This window comes from Carcharhinus amblyrhynchos, chromosome 20 (assembly GCF_965287045.1).
Source record: "Carcharhinus amblyrhynchos chromosome 20, sCarAmb.v2.hapA, whole genome shotgun sequence".
Classification (NCBI taxonomy): domain Eukaryota; kingdom Metazoa; phylum Chordata; class Chondrichthyes; order Carcharhiniformes; family Carcharhinidae; genus Carcharhinus; species Carcharhinus amblyrhynchos.
This window is the reverse complement of record NC_137343.1, coordinates 11,271,624-11,287,420: the sequence shown is the minus strand read 5'-3', so window position 1 is coordinate 11,287,420 and position 15,797 is coordinate 11,271,624.

Here is a 15,797-nt window from a genome sequence, read left to right as displayed (position 1 = left end):
CCCTCCATCTTTTCCTCCTTCCCTCCCTCCCTCTCTCCCTGCCTCTGTCCCCCCTCGCTCACTCCCTCCTTCCCTTCCTCCTCCCTCCCCCCTCGTTCGCTTCCTCCTTCCCTCCCTCCTCCCTCCTTCTCTCCCTCCCTGCTTGCTCCCTTCCTCCCTCCCTCCTCTCTCTCTCTCCCTTCCTTCATTCTTTCTGACCTTTCTTCCTTTCTCCCGACCTCCCGGCCCTCCGTCTGACCTCCTTCCTGCACTGCCTGCCACTCCAATGCAGTTTTGTACTGAGGGGGTGCTGCACTGTCTGAGGTGCCAATCCTTCAGGTGAGAGATTTAGCCGAGGCCTTACGTGCCTGTTCAGGAGGATTCTGTGGCATTATTCTGAAGAAAAGCTGGTGTCCTGGCTGCTATTTACCTCCTTATCAATATCACTGAAATGGATCATTTGGTCATTATCAAATTGTTTGCGGGATCTTGCAGTTCACAAATTTCCTCAGACTCCACTTCAGAAATACTTAGTTGGCTGTAAAGCATTTTGGGATGTCCAGCAGTCATGAAAGGCGCTATATAAATGCAATTCTTTTTCTTTTTATTCTTTCTTTTTCTTAGCCTCTGACAGCAGAGGACAGAGCTATCTGTCATTTCCTTCTGTCTTTTGCTCCCCCCCAAGTTCTACCACGTCCTGTCCCACTGTTTAGCCATTCTGCCAAAAACTGAGATGGTCCAGGAGTGTAAAACAAAAAGTTAAAAAGGATCCACAAGAGGTGTGTTTGATATCTGTCGTCATGAGGTTGCCGTGTTACACTGGAATCTCGCCCTAGGGACCTGATATATAGCTGCTCTCACACCACACACGCTTCCTCTGTTTTGAGGGGGTTCTGCAGTGAATCCAACAGCACATTGTCCCCCTCCCTCCAGTTGTGGAGAGTCATTCTGACCTCCTGCCCACACCCAGTAGTTAAACTATAACCTGCGGGGTTGTGTGCAGTGGGGACCAAACCTGACCGCCAAGCGCTGAGCAGTTTCTGACTCTCACAAAAAAAAACTGAACCTCGCTTAGGGTGGCACAGTGGTTAGCACTGCTGCCTCACAGAACCAGGGACCCGGGTTCAATTCTGACCTCAGGTCTGTGTGGAGTTTGCACATTCTCCCCGTATCTGCGTGGGTTTCCTCCGGGTGCTCTGGTTTTCTCCCACTCTCCAAAGATGTGTGAGTTACATTGATTGGCCACACTAAATTGCCACTTAGTGTCAAGGGAATAAGCATACGTAAATACATTGGGGTTAAGGGGATAGGGTTTGGGTTAGATTGTGGTCGGTGCAGGCTCGATGGGCTGAATGGCCTCCTTCTATACTGGAGGGTCTGCAATTCTTTGATTGCAGACAGACCCCAAGGCCGACTTCAGCTCCAGTTGTATTCCTCCTCTTTCTTACACTAACGTCCTTGAAATAAAGCCCCTCCGGCACCCAGCCTGGGGCCTGTGCTCTACAGCACAAACACTACTGCATTGATGATTACACAGTAACCTGCCTGTGTAAGGTTAATTGGGGTTTGTAGGAGGAAGCTGGGCCACAGCTGTTGTCTCCTCGCTAATCCAGTTGGGGATTAGCAGTTTGATTTATAATTCATTCACACAGGTAATAGGTTGGTTCCAGTGAAGAAAAGCTAAAGAGTCGGTGCAGATGTTGCTTTAGATTTAATGAGCAAACAGGCGTGCCGGGGGGAATACACTTCTTCTCTGACAATGCACGTGGGCCCTAACCCCTGAATACTTAATGGGATTCATGCACTCAGCCGCAAGCAGGAGAGGTCCAAAAATAAAACACCTTTACAATGAGCTGCTTGTTTCATCTCTGCGGAACAGAGACCATAATGAAGTATCGGTTTCATATTTATTCGTTAATCAGGAGGATTGGAAAGTGAACAGGCGTGGGGAATGACATTGGACATTCAGCACGGAACAGGGCGCTTCAGTCCAACCACTCCATGCAAGTGCTAATCGTAGAGTCCATTCGGCCCGTCGAGCCTGCACCAACAACAATCCCACCCGAGCCCTACCCCCGTGCACTTACCCTGCTAATCCCCCCTGGCACTAAGGTGCAATTTAGCATGGCCAATCCACCCAACCCACACATCTTTGGACTGTGGGAGGGAATTGGAGCACTTGGAGGAAACCCACGCAGACTTGGAGAGGATGTGCAAACTCCACATAGACAGCGACCCAAGCCGAGATTCGAACTCGGGTCCCTGGTGCTGTGAGGTAGCAGTGCTAACCACTGTGCCACCGAGCCACTCATAGAATCCCTACAGTGCAGAGGAGACCATTTGACCTTTCAAGCCTGCACCAACCACACTCCCACCCAGGCCCTTTTCCCCTGAATTTACCCTACTGACCTCCCTGACACTAAGGGGAAATTTAGTATGGCCAATCCATCCAACCTGCACATTTTGGAGTGTGGGAGGAATCGGGGGGGGCAGGGGTTGGGGGGTGGTGGTGTGGGGGGGGATCTACGCAGACACGGGGAGAACATGAAAACTCCTCACAGTCACCCGAGACTGGAATTGAACCAGGGTCCCTGGAGCTGCGCGGCAGCAGTGCTAACCACTCTCCCAGCATGCCGCCCCACTTGAGTCTCCTCTCATCCTTTCCAATCTCCCTCGGCAAATCCATTGGGAGGGATCATAGTTCATTTCTAAAGGTTTATTTTTCTGAATGCGAGAATTAACAATCAAACATAACTTTAAAGGTCCCAGCAAATTGAAAGATCACAAATGTAATATTTTTATTCACCGAAGGATGAAGTCAGGATAGTGGGAAACTATAGATGATAAATATTGATCTTATGTTGAGAAATACATGTTGTTTTAAATAATTTATATATGCGTTTGTGTGTGTTAGGAAGAAGTCATACCTTTATATTAGCTCGTATTTCTGTATTTGTGTAGTAAGAAAGTTTATTTATTATGTATTATCGCTATAAGAAGGATGTGGAAGCATTGGAAAGAGTCCAGAGGAGATTTACCAGGATGCTGCCTGGTTTAGAGGGTAGGTCTTATGAGGAAAGGTTGAGGGAGCTGGGGCTTTTCTCTTTGGAGCAGAGGAGGATGAGAGGCGACTTAATAGAGGTTTATAAGATGATGAGGGGGATTGATAGAATGGACATGCAGAGATTATTTCCTTAGGTGCATGTAGCTGTTACTCGGGGGCATAACTATAAGATTCATGGTGGGAGATATAGGAAGGATGTCCAAGGTAGATCCTTCACTTAGAGAGTGGTTGGGGTGTGGAATAGACTGCCTGCTGTGATAGTGGAGTTGGACACTTTAGGAACTTTCAAACAGTTATTGGATAGGCACATGGAACATACTAAGAACATAAGAACATAAGAACATAAGAAATAGGAGCAGGAGTAGGCCATCTAGCCCCTCGAGCCTGCCCCGCCATTCAATAAGATCATGGCTGATCTGTCGTGGCTCAGTTCCACTTTCCCGCCCTCTCCCCATAACCCTTAATCCCCTCTCTTATCAAGAACCCATCAACCCGCTTCTTAAAAATATTTAGCGAGGCAGCCTCCACCACTTCAACGGGCAGAGAATTCCAGAGATTCACCACCCTTTGAGTGAAGAAGTTCCTCCTCAACTCTGTTCTAAACTGCCTCCCCTTTATCTTGAGGCTGTGCCCCCTAGTCCTACTGTCTTTTTTGAGCGGGAAGAGTCTCTCCACCTCTATCCTATCCATCCCATTCATCATCTTATACGTCTCAATGAGATCTCCCCTCATTCTTCTAAACTCTAACGAGTACAAGCCTAGTTTATTCAGCCTCTCCTCATAGCTCAATCCCCTCAATTCCGGTATCAGCCTAGTAAACCTCCTCTGCACTCCCTCCAGGGCCAAAATATCCTTGCGCAGGTGCGGCGCCCAAAACTGCACACAGTACTCCAGCTGCGGCCTCACCAATGCCCTATACAGCTGCAGCAAGACCTCCCTACTTTTATATTCAATCCCCCTCGCGATGAAGGCCAGCATCCCATTCGCCTTCCTGACCACCTGCTGCACCTGCAAGCTGGGTTTTTGCGAGTCATGCACAAGGACCCCGAGGTCCCTCTGCACCGTCGCCTGCTGCAGTTTTTCGCTATGTAAGTAATAGTCCTTCCTACCATTCTTCCTACCAAAGTGGACCACCTCACACTTGCCAACATTAAATTCCATTTGCCATTTCCTGGCCCATTCGCCCAGCCTATCTAGATCCTTCTGTAGACTCTCCACACCCTCCGCACAATTTGCCTTTCCCCCAATCTTGGTGTCATCAGCAAATTTCGACACCCTGCACTCGGTTCCCTCCTCTAGATCATCTATATAAATGGTAAATAGCTGAGGCCCCAGCACCGACCCCTGGGGCACCCCACTAGTCACCAACCGCCAATCCGAATAGCACCCATTGACCCCCACTCTCTGCCTCCTATTTGACAACCAATCCTCTATCCACGCTAACACCCTACCCCCAACTCCATGTCCCCTGACCTTCTGCAATAACTTCTTGTGAGGTACCTTGTCAAATGCCTTCTGAAAATCCAGAAAGACCACATCCACCGGCTCTCCTCTATCCACTGCCCTAGACACATCCTCATAGAACTCCAGTAAATTTGTCAGACACGACTTCCCTTTAATGAAACCGTGTTGCGTCTGCCCTATCAAGCAATTCCCTTCAAGATGCCTCGCAATTTCCTCCTTAATGACGGATTCTAACATTTTACCTACCACAGACGTTAAACTAACCGACCTATAATTCCCCGCCTTTTGCCTGGCACCCTTCTTAAACAATGGCGTAACATTAGCCGTTTTCCAATCTTCCGGCACTTCCCCGGAATCCAGCGACGTTTGGAAAATAACCACCAAGACATCCACTATAACCTCCGCCATTTCTTTCAGAACCCTCGGATGCATTCCACCCGGTCCTGGGGACTTGTCCACAATCAGCCCCTCCAGTCTGTTGAGCTAGAATTATTGGGAGTGGGATAGCTTGATCTTGGGATTGGATGTAGCTCGGCACAACATTGAGGGCCAAAGCATCTGTGCTGTGCTGTAATGTTCTATGTTTCTATGTATTAGTGTCACAAGTAGGCTTGCATTAACACTGCAATGAAGTCACTGTGAAAATCCCCCAGTCGCCACATTCTAGCGCCAATTCAGATATACTGAGGGAGAATTTAGCAGGTCTAACCAGCACGACTTTCGGACTCAGGGAGGAAACCAGACCACCCAAAGGAAACCCATGCAGATACGGGGAGAATGTGCAGACTCCACACAATGAGGAGCCAGGAGTCAAACTGGGGTCCCTGTCGCTGTGAGGCAGCAGTGCTGACCACTGTGCCACTCAGCTGAAAGGGGAAGAGCTTGGGTTTTGGTTTTATTTTAAGAGCACTGCCTATAAATCTATGGGTTCGTTTAGGTGCCCACATTTTAATGGGATTTATGACTCTGAAGCAAACACCGGTTAAAAAAAACTGGGTTGCTGCCGAGCAGCCAGGGCCCACAGTAACGACAAAAGCAGTCTCAGTTCAATTGAAAGAATGTGACACAGAAGTGAGGAGTAATTCACAGAATCTGCCAAGATAGGCACAAAGGAAAACTGGGGACAGCAGGCCCCAAACTGTAGAAAAGCAAAGTCCCAAAACCAGGGAGAGGAATAGAAGAAAGTTCCAAGTGCACCTTACATCAAGGGAAAGAACAGGATATTCAGGTTCAGTGAAATTAAGATTGAGAAGCAGAAAAGGATGCTTCAAGTTAAAAGATTGGACTATAATGTGCAGACCTGAGATTACATAGGCTTGTGGTAAGCTAGTAATCCAAGGATACCCAAAGATTAGTGACTCTTTACTATAGGCATGTGAAACAATGGTGTTCTGTTGACATGGCTGGGCATCTGAGCGATTGCATGGAAGAGGAAGCTTGATTGCATGTAGCACACCAGTGTAGAGAAATACAAAAAGGAGAGGTTGAAACCTTGGAGATGGATCCTTGGTGAAGACATTTGAGAGAAGATATCATTTAGGATACGATTTTAAAGCATTTTTCTTCAAGAATGGAGATGGTAAACCCTTATGTGGATGACAGAATTCCAGTGAGATGAGTTGACTTACAAAATGATGAGTGTTTGAAAGGGGGTGGGGTGGCAAAATTGATGAGAAATCTGAAGAAGTATTGGCATTTGTCTCTTTGTTTCAGAGTGTGAGGTGTCTGTTACATTATGCCTATTGGTTTACATAGACTGTGTACCTACTGTGAACATTACAGTACAAGATAGATTTTGTAATATTTTGTGATCCTTATATATCTGTAATGCTTTAGTTAGTGTGAAGAGGCAATGTAATATAGTTGTTATTTTCTTGTTTAATAAATGTTTTATTCTTTTGTTGAAGGTTTATTAGCTGTGACTGTATTCAATAGCCATTCTCCGCATACTTAAACAAGAAACAACATGTTAGCATCTATCAATCCAGGTTCCACTCTAGGGTCTGATTTGTCCAGTCATGTCATTAGCTGGGATTGTAATACATAAGATTCTAGAATTCATTATTAAGAAGACAAAAGCAGGAGATTTAGAAAATCATAAGGCTGAGTCATGGTTTGATTAATTTATGAAAGTTCTTTGAGAAAATAACATGCAACGTGGATAAAGGGGAACCTGAAGATGTGGTGCACTTAGATTTCCAAAAACCATTTGATAAGATGCCACATCAAAAGTTACTGTACAAAGTAAATGTTCATGGTGTTATTGGGTAACATATTAGCAAGTACAACAGATTGGTTAGATAACAGAAAGCTGAGAGTTGGGATAAATGTGTCATTTTCAGGTTGGCAAGATTTTATTAATGGATTGTCACCAGGATCATAGCAAGGGCCTCGATAATTTATCTGGGTGGCACAGTGGGTAGCACTGCTGCCTCACAACACAATGGACCCGGGTTCGTTTCCCAGCTTGGGTCACTGTCTGTGTGGAGTCTACACATTCTCCCCGTGTCTGCGTGGGTTTTCTCTGGGTCCTCTGGTTTCCTCCCAAAGTCTGAAAGACATGCTGGTTAGGTGAATTGGCCCTGCTAAATTCTTCCTCAGTGTACTTGAACTGGCATCGGAGTGTGGCGACTAGGGGGTTTAAGACGCGGGTTGATGGGTTTTTGATAAGAGAGGGGATTAGGGGCTATGGGGAGAGGGTGGGAAAGTGGAACTGAGCCACGACAGATCAGCCATGATCTTATTGAATGGCGGGGCAGGCTCGAAGGGCTAGATGGCCTACTCCTGCTCCTATTTCTTATGTTCTTATGTTCATTGCAGTGTTAACGTAAGCCTACTTGTGACACTAATAAATAAACCTTAAAAAAAAATATATCAATGACTTGTATGTGGGGACTGAATTTATTGTAGCTAAATTTGTTGATGACACAAAGCTAGACAGGAGCGTAAATTATCAAGCGACACAGCACGGTGGCATAGTGGTTAGCACTGCAGCCTCACAGTCCCAGAGACCTGGGTTCAACTCCAGCCTTGGGTGACTATCAGTATGGAGTTTGCACATTTTCCTCATGTCTGCATGGGTTTCCACTAGGTGCTCTGGTTTCCTCCCAGGGTCCAAACATGTGTGGGCTAGGTTGCTTGGCCATGCTAAATTGCCCCTTAGTGTCAGGGGGATTAGCAGGGTAAATAAATGGGTTTACGGGGATAGGACCTAGTTGGGATTGTTGTTGGTGCAGGCTCGATGGTCTGGATGGTCTCCTTCTGCACTGTAGGGATTCTATAATTCTATGTAAAAAGCTTGCAAAGGGATTTCTATCTATAGCTTAAGTGAGTGGAACAAAACTGCCGCAGGTGAGCATAATAGGAAAATGGGAACTTGTCCACTTTGGAAGGTAGAATAAAAAAGTCCCAAATTATTTAAACGTGGAGAGACCATAGAGACTACTCTGAGGTACAGAGGGACCTGGGTGTCCTGGTACATAAATAGCAAAAAGTCAATTTGCAGCTACAGCAAAGGATTAAGGAGGCAAAATGGGATGTTGGCATGGACTGCCAAGATGATTGAGTGTAAAAGAAGTGTTGTTATAGCTGTATGGGGCCTTAGTGACTCTGTATCCGGAGTACTGCGTACAGATTTAGTCTCCTTACTTCAAAAATGATACAATTACAATGGAAGCCATTCAGAGAAGTTTCACTTGATTGGTTCCTGGGAAGAAGGTCTTGTGAAGAGTGGTGGAGCAAGTTGGGCCTCTACCTACTGGAGTTTCAAATAATGAGAAGTGATCTTATTAGAACATAAATGGCCGGAATTCTCCAGCTGTTCACACTGGCAGGATTCTCCAGTCCCGCCAGCAGCATATCCCCGCCCGCAGGTTTCCCACTAACATGGGATGATGTCAATGGGAATTCCCAACGACAGCAGCGGGACCAGAGAATCTCACCATTGGCAAACAGTGCACCAGCTGGCGGAAAACACGCCGCTGGGAGGCTGGAGAATCTTGTCCATAGGATCCTAAGGGAAAACAGACTGCATGGATACTGAGGGGGTATTTCCCCTTGAGAGGTTAGTCTAGGACTGGGAGACACTGTTTGAAAATTATAGTTATCCCAATTATGAGTGAGGTGAGGATTTCTTTCTCTCAGAAGGTGGTTAGTCTGTGGGATTCTCTCTCCAGAGAACAATGGAGGTTGTGTCAATGGATATATTCAAGGCTGAGGTAGATATTTTGTTTGTCAACAAGGGAGTTAAAGGTTATAGGGAGCAGGGAGAAGGGTGGAGTTGCGGTTACAATCAGATCAGCCATGGTCTTATTGAATGGCAGGGTGGGCTCAAGAGTCTGAATGGCCTATCCCTGGTCCTCATAGAATTGCTACAGTGTGGGAAGAGGCCATTCAGCCCATCGAGACTGCACTGGCCACAATCCCACCCAGGCTCTTTCCCTGCAATCCTATATATTCACCCTGATAATCCACGTATTTTCCTAAACTAGTCCCCCTGATACTAAAGGTCAATTTAGCATGGCTAATCCGCCTAACCCACACATCTCTGGACTAACTGTTATGTTCTTGTGTCCTTTGGATATCATGGGATTAGAATGAAATTATGTCTGCCTTTTCTTTTACTTTTCACGATCAGTTACAATATTCAAAAAGAAGCAATGGTTTCTCCTATTGGTGGGCCAACATTCCTCCCTCAGGTATTGCCACCAAAAACAAATGTATCAGTCATACGTCATATTGCTAGCTCATCCACCCATCCTACTTCTGTGCTCCAGCATGATATTACATCGAGTATCTCTGATTTACTGACTCTATGCTCCGTGTATCTCCACCTTCCAATTTCTCCCCACCCACCAAGCAGAATTACTAGGTCTTGTCCTGGAAACTGTTCTCATGATTGTTACCTTTCTGGTCAGTGGCGACACTGTCACTTTGAAGCCAGAATGTTGTAGGTTCAAGCCCCATATTGGCTCATTGAGCACCAATTTCAGTCCAACAGAACTCAGAGTCCGCTGCAAAGTCATCTAATAGATAAGATTTTAAGTCGAGGCCCATCTAGATCATAGATCATAGAACCCTACGGTGCAGAAAGAGGCCCTTTGGCCCATTGAGTCTGCACTGAACACAATCCCACCCAGGGCCTACCCCCATATCCCGACACATTATACACACTAATCCCTCTAACCTACGCATCCCTGGACACTAAGGGGCACCTCTGCTCAACTGGACGAAAAAGAATCAATGGCAATAACTTTTTTCATTCATTCGTGGGACGTGGGCATCGCTGACTGGCCAGCATTTATTGTCCATCTCTAGTTGCCTTTGAGAAGATGATGGTGAGCTGCCTTCTTGAAACACTGCACTCCATGTGTTGTGATACAACTGAATGGCCTGCTCAGCCATTTCGGAGGGTAGTTGAGAATCAACTATATTACTGTGGCTCTGGAGTCTGTCGACCAGACAGGGTAAGGACGGCAGATTTCCTTCCCTAAAGGACATTAGTGAACCAGTTGGGTTTTTCCGACAATCAACGATAGTTTTATGGTCATCAATAGATTCTTAATTCCAGATACATTTTGTAATCTGTCGTGGTGGGATTTGAACCTGGGTCTCCAGGCTATTAATGGGGTTTCTAGATAAATAATCTAGTGATAATACCACTGGACCATGGGGAAAGGCAATAAAGTTCTTTTAGTACCTGGGTACTGTTTATCCCTCAACTAACACCACCAATAGCATAGTGAGTGGTTATTTATTTGTTACTACATATAGGACCTTGCTTGTGCAGACAGACATGGCAACCAATTTGTGCACAACAGTGATTACATCTCAGAGCAATTAGATTCAGGCAGAGCTTTCAAATTGCACGATGTAGAAGCACGAGTTGACATGTTTTAGAAGAGTATTTTTTGTATCAAATAATATTCAATTACCTAAGTCTACTGAATATCAATTAAAACTACCAAATGATTCAGTATAGTTTTTTAGTAGTTTGTTATCAGTGATTTTTAATCAGGATACTCACAGGCAGAGGTCTGGATACTCTGATTAAACGTGATTATTTTGGCTGACGAACCCCTTTTTTGCTCTATTACTGAATGTGCACTAGGTAACTAGTCTTAAATAAATTAAGAAACACTTCTTAATAGGAAGGAAAATGATACGACACGTTGCATAGGCTCATGGAGAACTTTAAGTTTGTGATCATGCAAATGAATTTTATCAGAAACTAGGTCTGTGAGCTAACCAGTAAAATTCCAGGCACGTTCTTGCCATAATTTCCCAAAAACCAAAACTCACCTAAAGTCATTTCGTGTGAAATGTTCTTATGATGAGTTGCCGCCTGTATGTAGGCAGTACGACAAAAAAAATTCTTCCAAATTGTGGAGCAAAAATGAGATGAGAATCATAGAATTGTTACGGTGCAGAAGGAGGCCATGTGGCCCATCTTGTCTGCACTAGCCCTTCAACCAGGCATCATGCTTTAGTGTCATTCTCTTGCCTTTTCACTGTATCTTTGCACATTGTTCCTATGCAAATGATCATCTAAACCCCTATTCTTCCCTTTCTCTGTCCAGACATGGTTTACAAAATATGTGGCAGTTTGGTTTTACTTGTGCAGAAAAAATAGCGTCTTAACATTTTGTGACAATGCCCCCTCCATTGAACCTGCCCCCACCACTTGCAGGCAGTGCATTCCAGAACCCAACTACTTGCTGTGTGAAAATGGTTTTTTTCTCAAATCACACTTGCTTCTTTAGCGAATCACTTTAAATCTGTGCCCTCTTGTTCTATCCAAACAGAAACAATACACAACAGGAAACCAATGTTTCAGGTTGGAACACACACACACACAACATCAGTGGGGAGGCTGTGGTGTAGTGGTATTGTCACTGGACTAGTAATCCAGAAATCCAGGGTAACACTTCGATGACCAAGTTTCGAATCCCACCATGGTGGATGGTGAAATTTGAGTTCAATTAAAAATCTACAGATGACCACGAAACCATTGTTGATTGTGGTTAAAAACCCAGCTAATTGACCAATGTCTTTTAGGGAACAATATATGCAATCAGTACCTGGTATCACAGCTTGGTATGGCTCCTGCTCTGCCCAAGACTGCAAGGAACTACAAAAAGGTTGTGAATGTGGCCCAATCCATCTCACAAACCAGCCTCCTATCCAATAACTCTGTCTGCACTTCCCACTGCCTCGGCAAAGCAGCCAGCATAATTAAGGGCCCCACACACTCCAGATATTCTCTCTTCCACCTTCTTCCATTGGGAAAAAGCCACAAATGTCTGAGGTCACATACCAACGGACAAAGCACAACTTCTTCCCTGCTGCTGTCAGAACGTTGAATGGATCTATCTCGCATTAAGTTCATCTTTTTCTACACCCTAGCTATGACTATAATACTACTACATTAGGCACCCTCTCCTTTCCTTCTCTATGAACGGTTTGCTTTGTCTATATCATGTGCAAGAAACAACACTTTTCACTGTGTACTAATACGTGACAATAATAAATCGAATCAAATCAAATATGACTCCAGACCCAAAGCAATGTGGTTGACTCCTATGTACCTGTGAAATAACCTCGCAAGCTACTCAGTTCAAGACCAATTAGGGATGGGCAACAAATACTGGCCCTGCCAGCGGAACCTACACCCCATGGAAGAATTTTAAAAAAATGCATAACCTTTTTGCTTTTGTTTTCTATGCGTCAATCAATAAAGCCCAGGATACTGTAAGCTTTAGCTGCTGTCTCTCCACCTGTCCTGCCATCTTCAATGACGTAGAGCTTTACTTAGGAAATAGAAGCATGTTTAGTGGCTCTCTTGCACTCCATAAGTTTCTAAACTGATCAGTGACAGACTGCTCTAAGTTTATGCGGAGTTGTTGTGGTGGTGGGGGGTGGTGGGTGGTTGTGGGGGATACTCTGCATGTCTGAAGACTGATGGGCAGTGCCACTGAATGGAGAGGTAAAATCAGAGTTAACATTTCAGATCAGTGATTTAATGCCAGTTCTGACTCCTCAAATCACCTATTTTCTGGGGAAAGGAGCCTGATCAGCTTTTCCTGGCAGCTATACCTTTTCAGTGTTATTCTAGTAAATCTACTGTTGCACCACCTCCAGTATCTCGATAGTTTAATATCTCTTTTCCAATAGGATATAACAAAAAAATGTCACTTCCCTGTTTCCCAATCCTACCCATCCAGTGCATGTTAATGTCCTTATTAGCAGGTGTAGTGACTTTTAATGATTTGCGCATCTGCATTCCCAGATCCCATTCATTATTTAATCCTATTTAAGCTCTTGTATTTCAAGGACTACATGACCTCCTTAATCCTCCTTCCTAAATACACCACTGCGCAATTTTCTATGTCGCAATTTATTTACATTTACTTCCCCACTCTGCAAGTATTTTGTCAGTTTTCCTCAGTTTCGACTGCACTCAAACATTTGTTCAATCTGCATATTTTGAGATCATAATTTCTGAGCTCAAGATGTTCATGCAAATGTCAGTGCCAGCTGTGTCTCAGCTTGTAACACTCTCACCTCTAAGTTGTAAGGTTCTTGGTTCAATTCCCACTCCAGGAGTTGAGCGTAGCAATCAAATCTGTCACTCCAGTGGAGTACTGAGGGAGTGCTGCTCTGTTGGAGGTACCGAGGCCCCATCTGCTCTCACAGATGGGTGTAAAAGATCCCATGGCACTGTTTCAAAGAGAACAGGGGACTTAACCGTGATGAGCTGGCGTATAAAGTTTATTAGTGTCACAAGTAGGCTTACATTAACACTGCAATGAAGTTACTGTGAAAATCCCCTCGTCGCCACACTCTGGCACCTGTTTGGGTAAACTGAGGGCGAACTGAACATGACCACTCCACTTAACCAGCATGTCTTTCAGACTGTGGGAGGAAACCGGAGTACCTGGAGGAAACCCATGCAGACATGGGGAGAACATGCAGACTCTGCACAGACAGTGACCCAAGCCAGGTATTGAACCTGGGTCCCTGGCGCTGTGAGGCATTAGTGCTAACCACTGTGCCACCCCATCTAATCTGAGAGAATACTTAATCTCTCAACCAACATCACAAAAAACATCACTTGGTCATTCAATTTCACATTGAAATTGAGTGACCACAGGTGGATAGGGTCGTAAAGGGTGCTTTTGGTACATTGGCCTTTATAAATTGGAGTATCGAGTATAAAAGTTGGAGTGTTATGGTAAGGTTATATAAGGCATTGGTGAGGCCGAATTTAGAGTATTGTGTACAGTTTTGGTCACCTAGTTACAGGAAGGATGTAAATAAGGTCGAAAGAGTGCAGAGAAGGTTCACGAGGATGTTGCCGGGACTTGAGAAGCTGAGTTACAGAGAAAGATTGAATAGGTTAGGACTTCATTCCCTGGAGTGTAGAAGAATGAGGAGAGATTTGATAGAGGTGTATAAGATTTTGACGGGTATAGATAGAGTGAATGCAAGCAGGCTTTTTCCACTGAAGCTAGGGGAGAAAAAAACCCAGAGGGCATGGGTTAAGGGTGAAAGGAGAAAAGTTTAAAGGGAATATTTGGGGGGGAGGGGCTTCTTCACGCAGAGAGTGGTGAGAGTGTGGAATGAGCTGCCGGATGAAGTGGTAAGTGTGGGGTCACTTTTAACGTTTAAGAAAAACTTGGATGGGTTCATGGATGAGAGGGGTGTGGAGGGATATGGTTCAAGTGCAGGTCAGTGGGACTATGCAAAAAATGGTTCGGCACAGACAAGAAGGGCCAAGAGGCCTGTTTCTGAGCTGTAATTTCCTATGGTTCTATTGCCATTGCTGTATGCAAATTACTCAATTAATGGTTGGGGGTGGGGAAAGTTACAGAACAAAAAGATCTAGGGTACATGTGCATAGCCCCTTGAAAGTGAAGTCACAGGTGACAACGTGGTGAAAAAGGCACTTGGCATGCTTGGTTTCATTGGTCAGAACATTGAATACAGGAGTTGGGATGTCTTGTTGAAGTTGTACAAGACATTGGTAAGGCGACACATGGAATATTGTGTACAGTTCTGGTCACCCTATTATAGAAAGGATATTATTAGACTAGAAACAGTGTAGAAAAGATTTACTAGGATGTAACCGGGACTTGATGGTTTGAGTTATAAGGAGAGGCTGGATAAACTGGAAGTTTTTTCTCTGGTGCATAGGAGTCTGAGGGGTGATCTTATGGAGGTCCATAAAATAATGAGGAGCACAGATCAACTAGAGAGTCAGTGCCTTTTCTCAAAAGGTAGGGGAGTCTAAAACTTGAGATCATAGGTTTAAGATGAGAGGGGAGAGCTAAAAAAGGGTCCAGAGGGCTATAGTTTCACACAAACGGTGGTCAATGCCTGGAATAGAGGTAGTAGTAGAGGCAGGTACAATTTTCTCTTTTAAAAAAGAATTTACAATGGTAAGATAGGTATAGAAGGATATGGGCCAAATGTGGGCAATTGGGACTAGCTTAGAGGTTAAAAAAGGGGTGGCATGGACAAGTTGGGCCGAAGGGCCTGTTTCCATGCTGTAAACCTCTATGACTCTGTGACTGCTGTTCTCCCTACATTACACCCAGGTGAGAAGGGCTGAACTGGCTCCTAAAAATAAAAATAAAAGTGTGATGTCAGGCATTCAGCCCTTGCACAATCATTGGGAAACACACAAGCATATATGCACACACACACACACACACACACACACACACACACACACACACACACACACACACACACACACACATCTGCATGCACGTAGTCACACACGCATAGACACAGGCATCCAAAATAAGGAGAATTAAAGTCCAGTACAAAAAGGTAAAAGAATATTTGGGTAATTGTCCTTTGAGTGCCCTTGAAGCATAGAGTTTAAAAGTTGGAAGTTTTCTGGTTGAGTTCACTTCTCAATTCCAAAAAAGAAAGAGAGGGAAGAGCCCTCAGCTTGTTTCCATTGCTGAAGACTTTCTGGACACTGCCTGCGTTATTTGCAATCTCTTTCTAGTGGTCCCCAGCCTTGCCTTATTGTATATTTTCACAAGGTTTTGGGTGGTTTTGTCCATAGTAGCCATTGGCCCGAATTTTACCGGCCCACCCACCACGGGAATCGGAGTAGATGAGGGGCAGACCATGAAAAAGTCCGTTGATCTTGGGTGAGATTTTAGTTTTGGGATGAGTGAGGCTGTAAAATCCCACCTATTGTTTCAATATCCAGTACTCTTACATTTTTAATGCCTCTTTCTGTTACAGTAAGATGTCTCACAACACCAGATTA